General features: G+C 37.6%; 1 long non-coding RNA gene across 1 annotated transcript in view; it reads right to left on the bottom strand.

The window, feature by feature from the left end:
* The window catches only part of LOC135208991 (uncharacterized), a 36,119-nt gene extending 20,669 nt beyond the window's left edge, over window positions 1-15,450 (bottom strand). The window contains exons 1-3 of the long non-coding RNA XR_010313274.1: window positions 15,370-15,450; window positions 6,363-6,451; window positions 3,766-3,865 (exon numbers count right to left, since the gene is read on the bottom strand). This is a non-coding gene — a long non-coding RNA (uncharacterized LOC135208991). The remainder of the gene's footprint in view (window positions 1-3,765; window positions 3,866-6,362; window positions 6,452-15,369) is intronic.
* Between the last annotated feature and the right edge of the window lie 1,294 nt (window positions 15,451-16,744).

The raw sequence follows: 16,744 nt of genomic DNA, 5'->3' as shown, positions 1-16,744 counted from the left end.
TTCCAAGTCCCGTTTTTCATTTTCTTTTGATTGTATTAATTTTTCTTTTGTTCTGCATTTTCTATCTTACTTTTTAGTTCTATAACTTTCCATGCATTTTTTTCTTTTGCAAGACCTTTTTTCCACTTTCTGATTTTCTGGAACAAGATCCTTCTGTCTCTTGGTATGCATGAATGATGTTTACTTTTCTTCTTCGGTATATATTTTTCCACTATTTTCTCCAATATTTTATATAATATCTCCGTATTTACCCTTATGTCATCACTTACGAAAATGTTATCCCAATCTTTGTTTAATTCTTCATTAATTTCTGACCATTTTATATTTTTACTGTAGAAGTTGTATTTTCCATATCCTTCCCACTTTTTCATTTCTTGCTTATCTCTATTTTCACTTGCTTTGGAATGAACTGTTAATTCTATGACATTATGGTCTGAAATATTCGCATTATAAACTATTATTTCTTTAACATAATTCATCTCGTTCACAAATACTAGGTCTAAAGTATTTTCCTTTCTTGTTGGCAGGTGATTTATTTGTTGAATGTTGTATTCTAGTAGCATATCTAATAGCTTTTCAAATTGCCTCTTATCTTCTGCACTACTATTACTCTCTTTTTTATATGTATAAGTACAACCACAATCTCCTATTCGTTCTTTCCATTCTACGAAAGGAAAGTTGAAGTCACCAGATAGGAGAATAGTCCAGTCCTTGTGATTTCTACATATATCATCCAATTTTTCAATTATTAAGTCAAACTCTTTAGTATTAGGAGGTCTATATATTACTATGTTCATCAATTTTTCAGATTCAAATTCTACCGCTATTAGTTCACATTCTGAGTTACTATATTTCTCATATATTTTTCCTTGTTTTTTGTCTTTCCCATATATTGCGGTTCCCCCTTGATTCCTATTTTTTCTATCTGATCTATAAGTTTGGAACCCTTTTATTTGATCATCATTCCCAGTCTCTTGGGAATACCAGGTTTCACTTATATTCATTATATCTATTTTCTTTTCATTTGGGTTAGTTCTTCTAAGTACTCTATTTTTCTTTTTGAGTTACTCGTAACTAAACCCTGCGCATTCATCACTATGATGGTTTGCGTGTTTCTCCTTCATTTAATACTGGTAGTAATAAGGATTTTCCCATGTCTCTTTCCTGTTCTGGTATGTTGTTCTTTTTTTCATTTCCAGAAATTCTGACATTAAAAAATCCAACTTTTCCATAATATTTGATCTTCCTTCATCATAATTATTCATTTTGTGTCTGAATCTGCAATTTTCTCCGTTTCTGCAATATCCTCTTGCATAATAAATACAGTTATTATCTCTTGAGTAGAATTTCGGAGCTGATGCTTTGAAATTTTTTGCTGACACCTCTGCATATCTCATTGGTGGTTTGCTTTTCTCTTTTACCTGATATTCTTGATTTCTCTCTTTATTTGTTTCTTTCTTATTTTGGATTTTATTACTTGGTTGGTTATTTATTTGATTATGATTCATGGCTACAGGGTGCATATATTTGCATTTTTTGTCGAACTTACATCCTTTTCCTTCTTTTAGGTTTTTACATATTTTTGGATGCAGATCTCTGCAATCATCCCCATATCCATCTAAGTATGCACATTTACCATATATTTCATAGTTTTGACATATCTTAGGATGTTTGTAGTAACATCTTTCTCCAAATCTGCAATTCCCTCTTTTCAAAAGGTTGCAGATTTTGTCTTTCTTGTCTATTTTTTCCTCTTTCCCGTCATTGTATAGATCTGGGTAGAGCCTCTTCGGGATTTGCTTTTCTGTTGTCATATCGTAATTTATTTCTTCGTAGGTATGCTGCTTTTTATTGCCTCATATGTAGTATCAATGAGTATCTCTGCATCCATACTTTTATCTTGTTCTTTGTTTTCCTTATTTTTTCTGTCATTTCATTTTTGTTTACTTCTCTTCCGTTTTCCTCTTCTTCTTTTTCTCTTCTTCTTCCTCTTCCTCTTCTTCTTCATCCTCAACTATTTGTACATTCAATCTTGATTTAATAACATTGTCTATCCATGATAGACATGTTGAACAAAAATTCTTGTATCTTTTCTCAAATCTTGTATTACCTCAGCACACTGTGGATGGGTCGGAATGTTGCATGCAGCACATTTTCTGATTAGGTTTTGTGGATTGACTATGCTATACCAAACCTTACACAGTTTGCATGCTTTTGGCATTCTTTTTCCTAATGCATCAATTAGGATATTCACAAGATTCACCTTATTCATTTTCTTTGTCGGAATATGTTGGTTTATGTATATTTTCTTTATGAGTCTCTTGACCACTTGGATTTTATTTGGAACTTCTTCAATTATTTTCAAGATGTTTTCATTAGATTTGTTCCAGTTTGAAGGATTATATCCTTCTAATATATCTATGAATGCTTTTGTATCTTTTTGGTTAGGACTGTTGCTGATTTCATAGATGAGAAATGCCAGTTCCCTTCCTGCTACCTCATCGTATTGCGAATCTGCTAAACACGCCAAATTACGCCACCTCTTCCCGCAGTTGGAACTTACTGCCATCTTGTTCTGATTTATAGTATTACACTTGATAAACTAACTTAGAAGACGCTTTATCCTACTATTTTCACACTAATCTTATCACCGATAGTTCACGAACACTTCTAGATATTTCTCAAATTCTAGTCGTATGTTAAACTTGTGATATCTGTTGATTAATCTGACTTCACGCGGGTACGTCTCACCAAGCAAGATGGCTACTTACGAGGGGAGAGAGAGAGAGAGAGAGAGAGAGAGAGAGAGAGAGAGAGAGAGAAAGTAGCAAGAAGAGGAGGGGAGAGAGAGAGAGAGAGAGAGAGAGAGAGAGAGAGAGAGAGAAAAAAAAAAAGTAGCAAGAAGAGGAGAGAGAGAGAGAGACAAGTTACAAAAAGTAGTAAGAAGAAGAGGAGGAGGAGGAGGAGGAGAGAGAGAGAGAGAGAGAGATCAGAAGGAGGAGGAAGAGGAGGGTGGGAGGAGGGGGGGGGGAGGAGGATTCGCAGCACTAAATTCAAGAAGAGTCGCATTGGAAGCCATTAGTTACCATCAATCCGAGTGACGTAGAACCATTCGGAGCAAAGACTGAGCGAGTGGCATGACTGTCTAGTCTTTGTTAGAGCGTCTGCGTCGCGTCAAGATATTCTCCTCGGGGCTAAACAAACGCTTATTTTCAACTTGACGTTTTTCCAAATTATAAAGGATGCCGTTTCCCTAACTGGAGAATTTAGACTCAAGGAGGTGTAGTGACGTTTAAACCCTCTGAAGATGAAGTCAGCGATTAAAACAAAGGTTTTGTGTGTGTGTGTGTGAATCATTTTCATTTATAGTACAGTGCTTGACTTGGTGACAGAGGTGTCTTGGGGTTCCTCGTTGGACGAGTGGTCTATGTGCTCGCCTACCGATTGGCTAGTCGTGAGTTCGACTCCCCGCTCTGCCAACGTGGAATCGGAGGAATTTATTTCTGGTGATTAGAAATTAATTTCTCGTTATAATATGGTTCGGATCTCGCAATAAGCTGTAGGTCCCGTTGCTAGGTAACCAATTGGTTTCTGGCCACGTAGGAAATATCTAATCCTTCGGGCCAGCCCTAGGAGAGCTGTTAATCCGCTCAGTGGTCTGGTTAAACGAAGATATACTTAACTGATAAGGAAGTGGAACTTAAATCCACAATTTTTACGAATATCAAGAAATTTGTCAATAATGAAACATTATATCTGACTTACCTGGGCAGTTAATGTATACGTCCTTCGTTCGTAAAGGGTTGGGGAATTTCGTTTCTTAATTGACTTTTCCATTATTCGGCTTTGTTAATAGGGCAGGATCCTGAAAATAAGGAAATAAATACAATTATTATCATTACGAAGCATTGTTACGTAGCAACTCAAACCTTACGAACGCGCTTACAGAGATTTCACCCAATCAATTCGCCTATGGCCATATTTGCTACAACGCCAGCTGACAAAAATCAATCACAAAACCGAATGCCCACACGAGGAAAGATGTGAAATTTACCAAAACAACTTAGCCGATCTCATACATTTTAAGAACCCTAAGATTTATGACAATTCAAGTAATCATTCTTATGGCCACTCACAACGTCAGTGATACTAATAGATATTTCAGTTATGTAATCCTATTACGTTTTCTTTCACATCTTTCTTAATTATTAAAATGATTAAAAGCAGGTGATACAATAAGGAAAACTATGCAAACGTCATAGGTTTAAAAAGAGTCAGATATGTAATACACGTTTTTCCTTATGAATTAGGGAACGTCTGAATTATTTTGAAGTATTTCTCACAAATTTTCTGTGTGTATGAAAACAAGAAAGAAAGGAAACTTACTATATATATGTATATATATATATATATATATATATATATATATATATATACTACATATATATATATATATATATATATATATATATATATATATATATATATATATATATACTATATATATATATACGTATATATATATATATATATATATATATATTATATATATATATATATATATATATATATATATATATATATATATATATATATATATATATATATAGTGTTGGTAATCTTCTTAGGCACGAAGATATGGTAATCCAGTTGTATTCCACATAGGAAAATGAAATGGTATGTCAGAAAATGCCCAACAGTTTCGTATCCAATGGACCATTTCCTTATGTGGAATACAACTGAAATATATATATATATATATATATATATATATATATATATATATATATAATATATATATATATATATCTATATATATATTATATTTGAAATTTTATAAGATGTGTACGTGTATTTTCCTTGAAAATTAAAACGTATGCATTACTTTCAAGTGTTCCTCATTAATCTCCCCCTGCTTACGTAAACAAGTACACAAGCCAATATACTATATATATAAATACATACATATACATACACAGGCGCGTCGCGCTCAGATTTATGACGCGCGTCTGTGACATATCACACCGTCCCAACAAAGAATAAACGCGAGTTAAAATTAAGAGCAAGCGCCCAAAAGAAAAAGCTTTTCAATTATGGCCCAAAACACCCCAAGGGAGACCAAAACAACGCGCCCGTTTCTCAAAGCACCGTATCAAATGAACGCGCCGAGACCAACTCCGCCCACAAAAAAAAAAAAAAAAAAAAAAAAAAGCAGCATAGGAAGGAGCTTGTAGCACAAACACACACACACAAATTCGAGAACGGCGTCACCTTCAGATGGCACTTAGCTATGAATCTGAATGATGTAGCGGCCACACCAAGCAGAAGAGGAGGAGGCTAAGTGGGCATGATTGTCAAGAATCACTCCGTTAGAATCCCATTCGTGTCAAGATATTCGGCGTTAAAGCAAAGATTTTTTTTTCTTCTTCCTCTTCTTCTTCTCTTTGGGTATAAAGGAAGTCCTTAATGACTGCACAACCCAGAAGTGGGTACTAGTCGGATTTTGCAGGTTGGGAGGGGGGTCTGAAACCTTGTCTCCAACCCCCCTTTTCCCCCACGCAGATATAGTGTTCAAACAACGCTTTTTTTTCGATGTTCTTGAATCTTTCTACTTTTAGAACAGCGTTGACTGCACCAGAGCTTCCTTAAATGAATTTTTCACCATCCCGTAGGGAGGTTGTGCCGTCAGTGCACCTCACGCGGTGCACTGTAGGCCTTAATTGAGGTTCTTTGCAGCGTTCCTTCGGCCCTTAACTGCAACCCATTTCATTCCCTTTGCTGTACCTCCGTTCATATTCTCTTCCATCTTACGTTCCACTATCTTCTAACAGCTGTTTCATAGCGCAACTGCTTTGAGGTTTTCTTCCTGAATTAAACCGAATATAGAATTTAGGCCAAAGGCCAGGCACTGGGACCAACGAGGTCTTTCAGCGCTGAAACAGAAATTGAAAGTAAAAGCCTGAAAGGTGTAACAGGAGGGAAACCTCGAAGTCAAGTGGAAGAAAGAGAATATGAACGGAGGTACAGTAAAAGGAAAGAAAGGGGTTGCAGCTAGGGGCCGAAGGGACGCTGCAAAGAACCTCAAGTAATGCCTACAGTGCACTGCATGAGGTCCACTGGCGGCACTACTCCCCCACTGGGAGTTTTCTTCCTATTATACCTTTAATTAAAACCTTTTTACACTCAATTCCATTTCAGTGATAATTGACCTCATAGGTCCTAGGGCTTGGCCTTTGGCATATGTCCTATACTCCAGTGCCAACCATCTCTACCGGACTTCATTCAGAAGGAAAGTTAAATTGGGTCCCTACGTTTTATGTGGACCTAGACACTTTCCACAGACTCCAAGTTACCTTACTCACCTGGGCAGGTAATTTAGCCTCTTCGGTCCTTTCGTATTGGATCCGTGGAGATTGAGTTCCTTAACGTCCATGTCCAATGCCGCAGCATTCTGAAAATAAATTGATCTTGTTAAGGCTACATCTACAATATATGCAATAAAATCTAAGCCTCGCTATCGTTACTTTAAACATAACGTGGATTCAATTCCACGAATAAATCAAATGGTTACAGAACTGGATAAATATAGGGAAAATGTTGTCGATTAACTCAAAAGATGTAAGTAAAGTAACAAATATAATAAGATCTATTTGGTCTTAGGTTTCGTTGGCATATATTTGTCACGTGAAAATATGTCCTACTTCACATAATACGAGTAAGAATCCGTGAAGAGAAGTTTCCCTAACACCGAACCCTTTTTAAGGAATCTTTCAATTCCCAGATTCGTAGAGACAGCCTCTGATTAAAATGGGGTACAGTGTGGTATTCTGTGCCCTAAGATTAAGTTCTATGCACACGCTAAATGATTCCAAAATAGTGTCATATACTTTACATAGCACATCTCTTCCTGGTGTTCTATGTAAACCATAACATTTAGTTCAACTGTACTGTAGATAAATATATGAGTTATCCGACTACTGTGGCAGGATCAGGTTAGTGCCCTTGGTTTCAATGTCTAGAATTTACGGGTCTTCTTTCCTGTGAATCTACCAGTGTTGTTTAGTCTGAAATCAAGCTTTTCAGACACAAAGCAAGCACACAAAGTTAGTTTTTTTGTTTGTATGGTTTTTATACGTTGCATGGAACCAGTGGTTATTAAGCAATGGGACCAAAGGCTTTACGTGACTTCTGAACCACGTCGATAGTGAACTTCTATCACCAGAAATACACATCTCTCACTCCTCAATGGAATGGCCGAGAATCGAACTCGCGATCACCAAGGTGGGACGCCAACACCATTCCGACAACGCCACAGAGGCGCTATATAATACCTTAATCTTCATTCGCCTTCGTTAAACCGTTTATGATTTTCATGAGATTTTACATGTAAACATAAATAGTCGCCCAGTATTGAGCAATTCTTAGTTTAACCAGACCACTGAGCTGATTAACAGCTCTCCTAAGGCTGGCCCGAAGGATTAGATTTATGCTACGTGGCTAGGAACCAACTGGTTACTTAGCAACCGGACCTACAGCTTATTATGGGATCCGAACCACATTGTATCGATAAATGAATTTCTAATCACCAGAAATAACTTCTGAATCCGCACTGGCAGCAGCTGGGAGCGAACTCGGTCTACCAGACTGATAGACGAGTACGTAACCCACTCGTCCAGCGAGGAACTTCACACAGAATTAAAAACATATTTTCTTCATAATTTCAATTGTCGACTGAGTTTCAACTTCCTCTTGGGAATGGAATACAGAGTTTAGGCCAAAGGCCAAGCACTGGGAACTATGAGGTCATTCAGCGCAACGCTGGAAAGGAAAATTGAGAGTTAAGTAAGTTTGAAAGGTGTGACAGGAGGCAAACCTTTTGCAGAAGAAGGTGGACAGCAAAATGGAAGAAAGATACTATAAATGGAGGAACATTCGTAGGAATGAAACGGGTTGCACCTACATAGGGGTCGAAAGGACTATGGAAAGAACATTTAGTAAGGCGTACCTTGTACCCTGTGAGGTGCACTAACTCCCCCAACGAGGGACCGCCCCCCCCCCCCCCCCCCCCCTCCCTGCTGAGTCCACCGATTTATAACTGGCCGGGAAAATGAATTTGCTCAGCATAAATCCTCTCATTTATCTCTTCTCCACATATCCCCTTTCCACTACTGACACTAATGGCAAAGCATTCCCTCTCCTCTTCCTTTTTAATCTTATCTATTTCTGATTACTAGTTTTGTATGTCGCTTATGATGGTTATCTGAGTTTCCCATGTCCGTTTATTTCATTCTGTAGCGTCTCACATACTAATCCCTGTCCTTTCTAAAAAAATTTTAGAAGTTTCTTTATTTGTTTGTTAAGCTGGCCTTATGCCAACACGGGCTCTTGCTCCTGGAGCAATTCGTAACGAACGTTGTAAATATGTTGTGTATCTAAGTTAAAATACCGGAATGAGAGTGACTAGTTTACTTCATGGTGCTCGGGGTGGGGGGGGGGGGAATGTAGGAAGGAAGGGGGAGTGGAGGGGGTTAACACGGTGAACATTCTACCATCCCATTTTCAATTATGATTCTTGAACAAGTAGTAGTTTTGTAACAGAGGCTAAGAACGAAATATGATTTACTTAAAGCGTGCCAGAACAGTTTCTGGGTTTTAATGGCCATCATTATTGGACATGCATCAACATTCAACAAGCTTAACGCACCATCAATTGATGATAAAGTTTCCGCAGGACAGAAAATCTTCGACTTTGATAAAAAAATAAATAAATAAAAAATAAAAATTGAAAAAGAAGGCAATAACTGGAGAGTAAACTTAAATATTTCCCCTCCACGCGTATCGGCTGACGGAAAACACCAGTTTTTTTGCCACCGAAACAAATAAGTTGAACTCAGAACATTCAAGATTTACGCGTTCACTAAATCTTACTCGCCTTTCAAGAATCATAATGAAAAAAAAAACTGAGAATGCTTCGCTTATTCACATACCCGAGGACGTCTTTGATTAAGGTTGAAAATTCAAGTGCCAAAATGAAGGAAATCTTAAGGACCGTCCACACTAGGAAACATTGTTTGCAAACAGTTTGCAAACTGTTTGCAGATTGTTTGCAAACAATGTTTCCTGTCCAGACGTGAATGGAAAACTAAATGTTTTCCATTCTGGATGGGAAACAAATATACGGTAAAAATTGTTTGCAAACAGTTTCCTAGTGTGGACAGGCCTTTACGTAAAATGGAAGAGACAGGACCTAAAATCAAGGTGGCCCGTTTTTCAACGACGCTGCTGACGTCATGGGTACACAGCCCCAATTTTCTCGTACGTGAATATTTAGAAGACAGATACATGGGGCTTGATTCAGACACTGTCCTGAGTTACAAGACCTCACACATACGGGCAGGAACATGATAAATCGCTGACAGAATACACTGAGAGCAAAATGCCTTTCTCTCGCCGTTGGAAGGAATTAAATTGCACTGCATATAGAATTTAGGCCAAGGGCCAAGCACTGGGACGAATGAGGTCATTCACCGCCGAAAAGGAAATGAACAGCAAAAGGTTTAAAAGGTGTAACAGGAGGAAAACCTCAAAGCAGTGGCATTATGAATCAGTTGTCAGGAGAGGGTTGAGGAAAGTAAGATGGAAGAAAGGGAATATGAAAGGAGGTACAGTAATAGGAATGAAAGGGGTTGCAGCTAGGGGCCGAAGGCACGCTGCAAAGAACCTTCAGTGGTACTTATATGTGCGTGAGTACGTTTTCCAAAGGCACGGTACTTATACGTGTGCGAGCACATAATTTTCAAAGGCAATGAGACCATGACAGAGAAGTAATCCTAACCTTATGTCTCCAATCCTATACAAAATGAAAGTAGAATGGAATGGAGTGGAATACAAAATTTGGTCCAAAGGACAAGCGCTGGCATCCATGAGGTCATTCAGCGCTGAAAGGGAAATTGAGAGTGAAAAGATCCGAAAGGTGTAACAGGAAGAAAGCCTCGCAGTTGCACTGTGAATCAATCTTTCCGGGAGGATTGAGGAAAGTAAGATAGAAGAGGAAAGAGAATACGAACGGGGGTACAGCAAGAGGAATGCAAGGGATTGCAGTTAGCGGCCGAAGGGACGCTGCAAAGAACCTCGCGTAATGCCTGCAATGCGTAGCGTGAGGTGTACTGACGACACTAACCCTCTTAGGGGAAAATGGAAGGAAATGGGTACAAGAACAATAATACCAATATGGTTTGTTTGTATGGTATTTTCACGTTGCATGGAACCAGTGGTTATTCAGCAACGGGACCAACGGCTTCACGTGACTTCCGAACCACGTCGAGAGTGAACTTCTATCACCAGAAATAAACATCTCTAACCCCCTCAGTGGAATGCCCAAGAATCGAACTCGCGGCCACAGAGGTGGCAGGCCAACACCATACCGACCACGCCACTGAGGCGCTATATATACCAATATTGTTAACGAGTTTCAAGATAAACAACCATTCCGTGACCAAGTCGGTGATAGACTCGTCTCTATCAAACATTATCTTTATTGACGATCATCGTGCGTCTCGGCTGCAACGAATCTGGGCAATGAACGACCTTCTGCAACGACCTGAAACCACTCGGGGATTTATATGAAGGCTGTAAATGTCTTTTTTCGAGGGATAATCGGTTTTGCTGCCTTTGAGATTATCTTGATACGGTGCTTGTTTGTGGTCTAGTATTTTAGTTTCATTTCTGGCGTGATTTACTTAACGTAAAAGATGTGAACTTTTAAGTGTTTCCGATGCAATTTCATCTTCTCTGTGATGTTAGTTGCAATTGTTGAGCACACCACATTGAAATCGTTTTTTTTTTAGAATAATCATGTCTTATAAGAATATTTTGCTTGATAAAATTAATAACTGTTGACACGCGCACGCACACGCACACGCATACACACCACACACACACACACCACACATATATATATATATATATATATATCCATATCTATATATATATATTATATATATATATATATCACTATTCATAAATTTTATTATGCAAATTATACTTATAACACAAAATAATTCTCACACACAAAAAATTAAATGTGGTGTACTTAACAATCGCTGTTCATATCACACCAAATGAATGCTTTAAATAATACGTAGCTACATAAGAAGATACAAACATAATACAACACGATTTGCATTCATTGAAAAAACCGCGTCTTATCTCCGCGAAGACGGTGCTGACAAATCAGTGCTTATCTCCAAACGAAGTGGGAGAGGTTTGTTGGCCCTAAGGAATTCCGCTGGCAACTTTTCCCATCTCCCCGCTAACCTCTGGACCACGAGCTAATGCCGCCATAGAACAAAGCAGTTGCACTAGCGAGGACCGGGATATGTGCGCGTTTCTGCGAGTGTTGGAGGCAAATCTTTATCCCAAACTCGGAGCCCCCAAACAGTCACCAAGTCACAAAATTAGATAACTAGCCCCCTCTCCCCCGGCCCCTTTTAGAAAACAAATCACGTCAATTCTGTACCAAAATCGAGTGGAAAAGTATATATTGGTTACTAGACCGTGCGACTACTTGTCCGTGTCAACCACCGCGCGCGAGTGTGATACATGGCATAACAGTCCTTCATTTTGTAGCAGCCCCATCCATTCAGAGAGAGAGAGAGAGAGAGAGAGAGAGAGAGAGAGAGAGAGAGACGAGAGAGAGAGAAGAGAGAGAAAGATTAGAGAGAGAGAGAGAGAGAGAGAGAGCACACGTAAATCGCTCCGATGAGATTTAATGAAGCACCCACCCCGATGTCTCCAACATGCTTGATATTTTGTTTCGGGTATCAAACATGTGTTCCAACCGACACTTTTTAGTTTAACGTACCCCCTGTCAGGGTACGGGCAATGAGAACGCGTACTAATAATGAGATTAGCTAGGTAGCTACGACACCGCCGGGAACAGACAGCTCAGATAACTTTAGATTACGGTTTTAACGACAGATATTTCTCTTGGCATGGTCTAATGTTTGTACGTTAGTGTGCGAGCTAATGTGTGTTTATTCATGCACACACAAACACACACTATTCATGCACACACATACAAGTTTGCTTGCTTCAGGCCAAATCAACAGCCACGCGAATAATAGAAACAAATTTGTGGCGTGTCTTCTAAATAATATCAAAATATTAGCATGCTCAGCCAAGAGTCACACGAAAAATTAAGTGACGGCACACAAAACCAATGACGAGAACGATATACAAACAAACACAGCACACGTCTACATTCACAAATCAGATTAAAATAACAAACATTCAATTAGGGAAGCTCTTACTTGGTAATTTTCATAAACATGACCCTTATTAACGTTTGTTTCATATTTTCTTTCTACTGTTTGAAATAAATGACACACGCATATATTTACATATATACGTATATATATATATATATATATATATATATATATATATATATATATATATAATATATATATATAAAATACCAAATAACTTTTAATATCCAATTAAACCATCTATGAAAGGTCCATAAAAATTTTAATATATGCTATTAACAATAAATGTCGGGGTCCAAAATACTAAACAGTACTGCATTTGTATGAAACTAATATATATATATATATATATATATATATATATATATATATATATATATGTGTGTGTGTGTGTGTGTGTGTGTGTGTGTGTGTGTGTGTGTGTGTGTGTAACTAAATGAAATTTATTTTCCCACTTAGGTTAGCTTGTTAACATTGGTTATTATTAAAACTGACTAAGGAAGCTCAGAAAATATTTTGTTGGAATTAGGCCTAACAATAGAAAGTAAAGTGACAGAATATTTACGTAAAGTGGTTCGGAAAAAATTGTCAAAAAAAAAAAAAACTATTGACTTCCACATGGGTCATATGTAAATATCCTCCATCACTTAACATTATGTTCAAGATCAAAAGTTACCATGAGAGATAATTATAGATGGTTGTTTTACAGTGCATATTTTATAAGGGTGCTATTAAGTAGCCGGTCTACCTGCGTGTTTCTACACTGTTTCGCCGTGCTAGTACTAGTCCGTCGGGGGTCAAATGTCCCTAATGGATTGTACCTGATTTGATGCCCGAGGCCAACTTAATCTCAAACAACAATAACCCTTGGTGCTACTTTAGGGACATTTGACCCCCGACGGAATAGTACTAAACTCGGCGAAAGTGTAAAAATACGCAGGTAGACAGCCTACTAGAGTAGCACCCTTTAAAAACCTATTTATAGTCTATCTTCGTTCCCTATTGCTACATAATTAATATAATAAGTTTAAAACAAATTATATATAGGTGCTACTTTTTGTCTTGTAATCTACGAGTCACCTGCTCCCGGGTGCAAGTACTCAACATGGCGGAAGCTCCTTGGGACGTTTTGTTTAGTACTATAACCCCTCGAGTATCAAAGTATCATAAACACCCATTCCTATGTGGTCTCAAATCAATGACTTAAATTCGTGAAATCTATCAATGTTACGAAACTGACCGTGTAACATAAAATATATGACATTCTTGGAACCTAAATATACAAAGTATAACTTAAAACTGGTAAAATATTCTATATTGAAACATGCGAAGTATTGAATTTGGCATAGAAACGTATCTGTATGAGATATAGGCCTAACATTTGAAAGCCTTCCCAAATACGAAATATACCGTTGATATCAATTAAATACATGAAAATTGGCCTTGCATATTGCATAATCTAAGAATGACGACACCGCAATTAATTCAACACAAAAATTCTGCATTTACACCTCAGCGAAAATAAAACCACACGAAATGTGCAACCATACGCATTAGGTACTACCTTGAATTTTAAACTATGGTGTAGTCGACTTGCCTAGTGGAATATCGTTCAAAACGGATAGAAATAGATTTTATTGCCCTGTTTTAGTATCGAAGATATGGCACGGCGAGTTATTAACCCAAAGGGCCTTCTGGCTGTCGTGGGACCCAAAACAAGCCGTAATCCAAACGAAATTCATCTACTAGGGCTAACCACAATAATTCTCGTATCCACTGACGCCATGTTAGCCCAATCCCGTTGGCTGACTTGGCTCGTTCGTAACTTGCAAAGATCGTAATGATGCACCACTCAATGACTTGGGACACTTTAGGAAAACTTATCTTACACCTAAATCAGTCACCTGACTACAAAATTCCCGCCCAAGCAGTAAAATAAGATGATTACTCTAACGTAACATATAACTTCAACTAACTCAGTGACAGGGAAACAGATTTTATAGGGTAGTCCACTACGGCTTTGGTAGGTTCTTGGGGATTGGGGGAAAAGTTTTCGTGGGTGGGGCTAGTTGTCAACTTGTCAGACTTCGCTCCAGTCTTAACGATCGTTCTCCTTCGGTCAGTCCAGTTCGAATTGGTTGTGACGTATCACGTGTCCGCAAACAACCAGAAAACACGAATATGAAGACTTGAAGGTTGAACATCTTGGTCCCACTAACGGAGACTTTCCATGAAGAATAAATAGTACCCATATTCGTTTCTTCTCTCGTTCAGGATATGGTAACAAAAACAAATGTAGAATATAGGCCAAGCGCTGGTACCAATGAGGTCATTCAGCGCTGAAACGGAAATTGACAGTAGGCCATGTGTGACAGGTGTAACAGGAGGCAAACCTTGCAGTTGCATTATGAAACAACTGCTACGAGAGTGGGGATAGTAAGATGGAAAGCATTACCCACTTATCAAGCATTTGATTTTATAATTGTCGTGTTTAATTTTATATGAACAACTGAAGTAAAACATATATTCCAGCATCATTAGTCTCGAGAAATTCGTAGGCTAAGTAGAGGAGATAGTGTAGAACGACCTTTGGCGACAAAACTGTTTTAGTGTTTATAATTTTTTTTATTATATTTACTTCTGTGGTTACAATGAAGTTCGTTTCCAACTTCGCTAACACAAAAATCCTCGCGTACATTGAAACTTCAGCTTAACATGTAGACCTAGGCCTATACAATTACCTAAGCCTGAACAGTCGGTAGCTAGGTGACTTTTATTACTACAAAATTAACCGTTTGACATGTGCGCTGAAATTTTCATTGTAAAACTACATGATTTTCACTTACTGTAATGGCCCAAATAGACCTAGAACGTATTCCGCATATTGCAGTTTGTCTAAAAACAGTCTTACTATATAGGCCGACATTAATCAAAAACTAACAGTTCTCTTTTTCAAGTTATAAAAAGTCTTTCCCATAAGAGGTCTATTTAGCAAAAAACTAAGCGTGCCTGTTTTTCAAGTTATAAAAAAATATCTTTCCTATATGGTCTGATCATTTTTGGTATGAAACCACTAAAAATATACCGAAAAAATACTTACGGATAGACCCAAACAGTGTATAGCGAAGCGTTGACATAGCGTCATCTTCCCACTTCGAGTTCCAAGTGTTCAGTGAAGTGTAAAGTGATTGACTGTTTCTTTTTTTCTAAATGGGGATTCGTATAATCGAACAGAAACGATGCCACATGTCGTTAATTATAATATTTTTAATTTCGGCGTTGAATGTTATTAACGTATAATTAATAACTTCTTGGTTTCTTTGTTGTTTTCGTAATATGGTTTGTATTTAGAACCGGTCGTCAGAGGCTTGATCATGGCATTGTTCGTTATTATGAATGATACATTTGGCAACGGCTTTCCTCCCCGACCTCCTACCTCCATAACCAATTCCGAGAGTGGATAGGATGCTTGGACAGTAATGGATAGCGAGTTATATATGTAGTTTTTCACTTGTCTGAAACATACAACTTTTTTTTCTTGCTATAAACGAATTATTATATGCGTGATTTCCTTTTTAGACTATTGCTGTATTTCATATATCATATGCCACTCGATAGCTTAAAATAATTAGTTGCAATTATGGGCTATATTAGATAACTTTACACGTGACACTAAAGGCCAAAGAAGAATCTCTCTCTCTCTCTCTCTCTCTCTCTCTCTCTCTCTCTCTCTCTCTCTCTCTCTCTCTGATATATATATATATATATATATATATATATATATTATATATATATATACATATATATAATATATATATATATATATCACATATATATATCACATCCGTATCAATATGGCTTCTAGTTTCATTCATTCACTGTAGCTTATATTAAATTCGTTTAAACTCAGCTAATTATATTTCTTAGTATAGTTTTATTCATATGATCGCCTTCGGAAATTGAATTATATATATATATATATATATATATATATATATATATATATATGTATGTGTGTGTGTGTGTGTGTGTGTGTGTGTGTGTGTGTGTGTGTGTATCAGCCAGGTAGATAGATATATACATGGTTGTTTACCATGCCAAATAAGTTATTATACGTCTGTCTAATTCTTTTGACCTTATGCAATTTATTTACACACGGACAGAGAATCCCGTTTCGAGTCCTTATGTATTCCTGCTGACTATGACTGGAATACTAAAGCAAAATTGTTAATCAAGAGAAATATAATGCCACTTTTAAGACGAAGGTCTCCGAATGGCTGAAGTCTGGCTTTGCCTTCTAATCGCCAACAACAGGCAAGATTGATTGCTTTGCACGCAAAGCACGAAGTCGCAAGCAGGACTCTGACGAAGACAAAACGTTGGCACGAGACGCAGATATATTCTTTGGAACTCTCGACTACGCATTGCGCCCTTTCTGGAACAGTAAGTGAGTGATAGATATCGCCTGGGTTATC

This window comes from Macrobrachium nipponense, chromosome 37 (assembly GCF_015104395.2).
Source record: "Macrobrachium nipponense isolate FS-2020 chromosome 37, ASM1510439v2, whole genome shotgun sequence".
NCBI classification, from domain to species: Eukaryota; Metazoa; Arthropoda; class Malacostraca; order Decapoda; family Palaemonidae; genus Macrobrachium; species Macrobrachium nipponense.
This window is presented reverse-complemented; position numbering and strand designations above follow the sequence as displayed.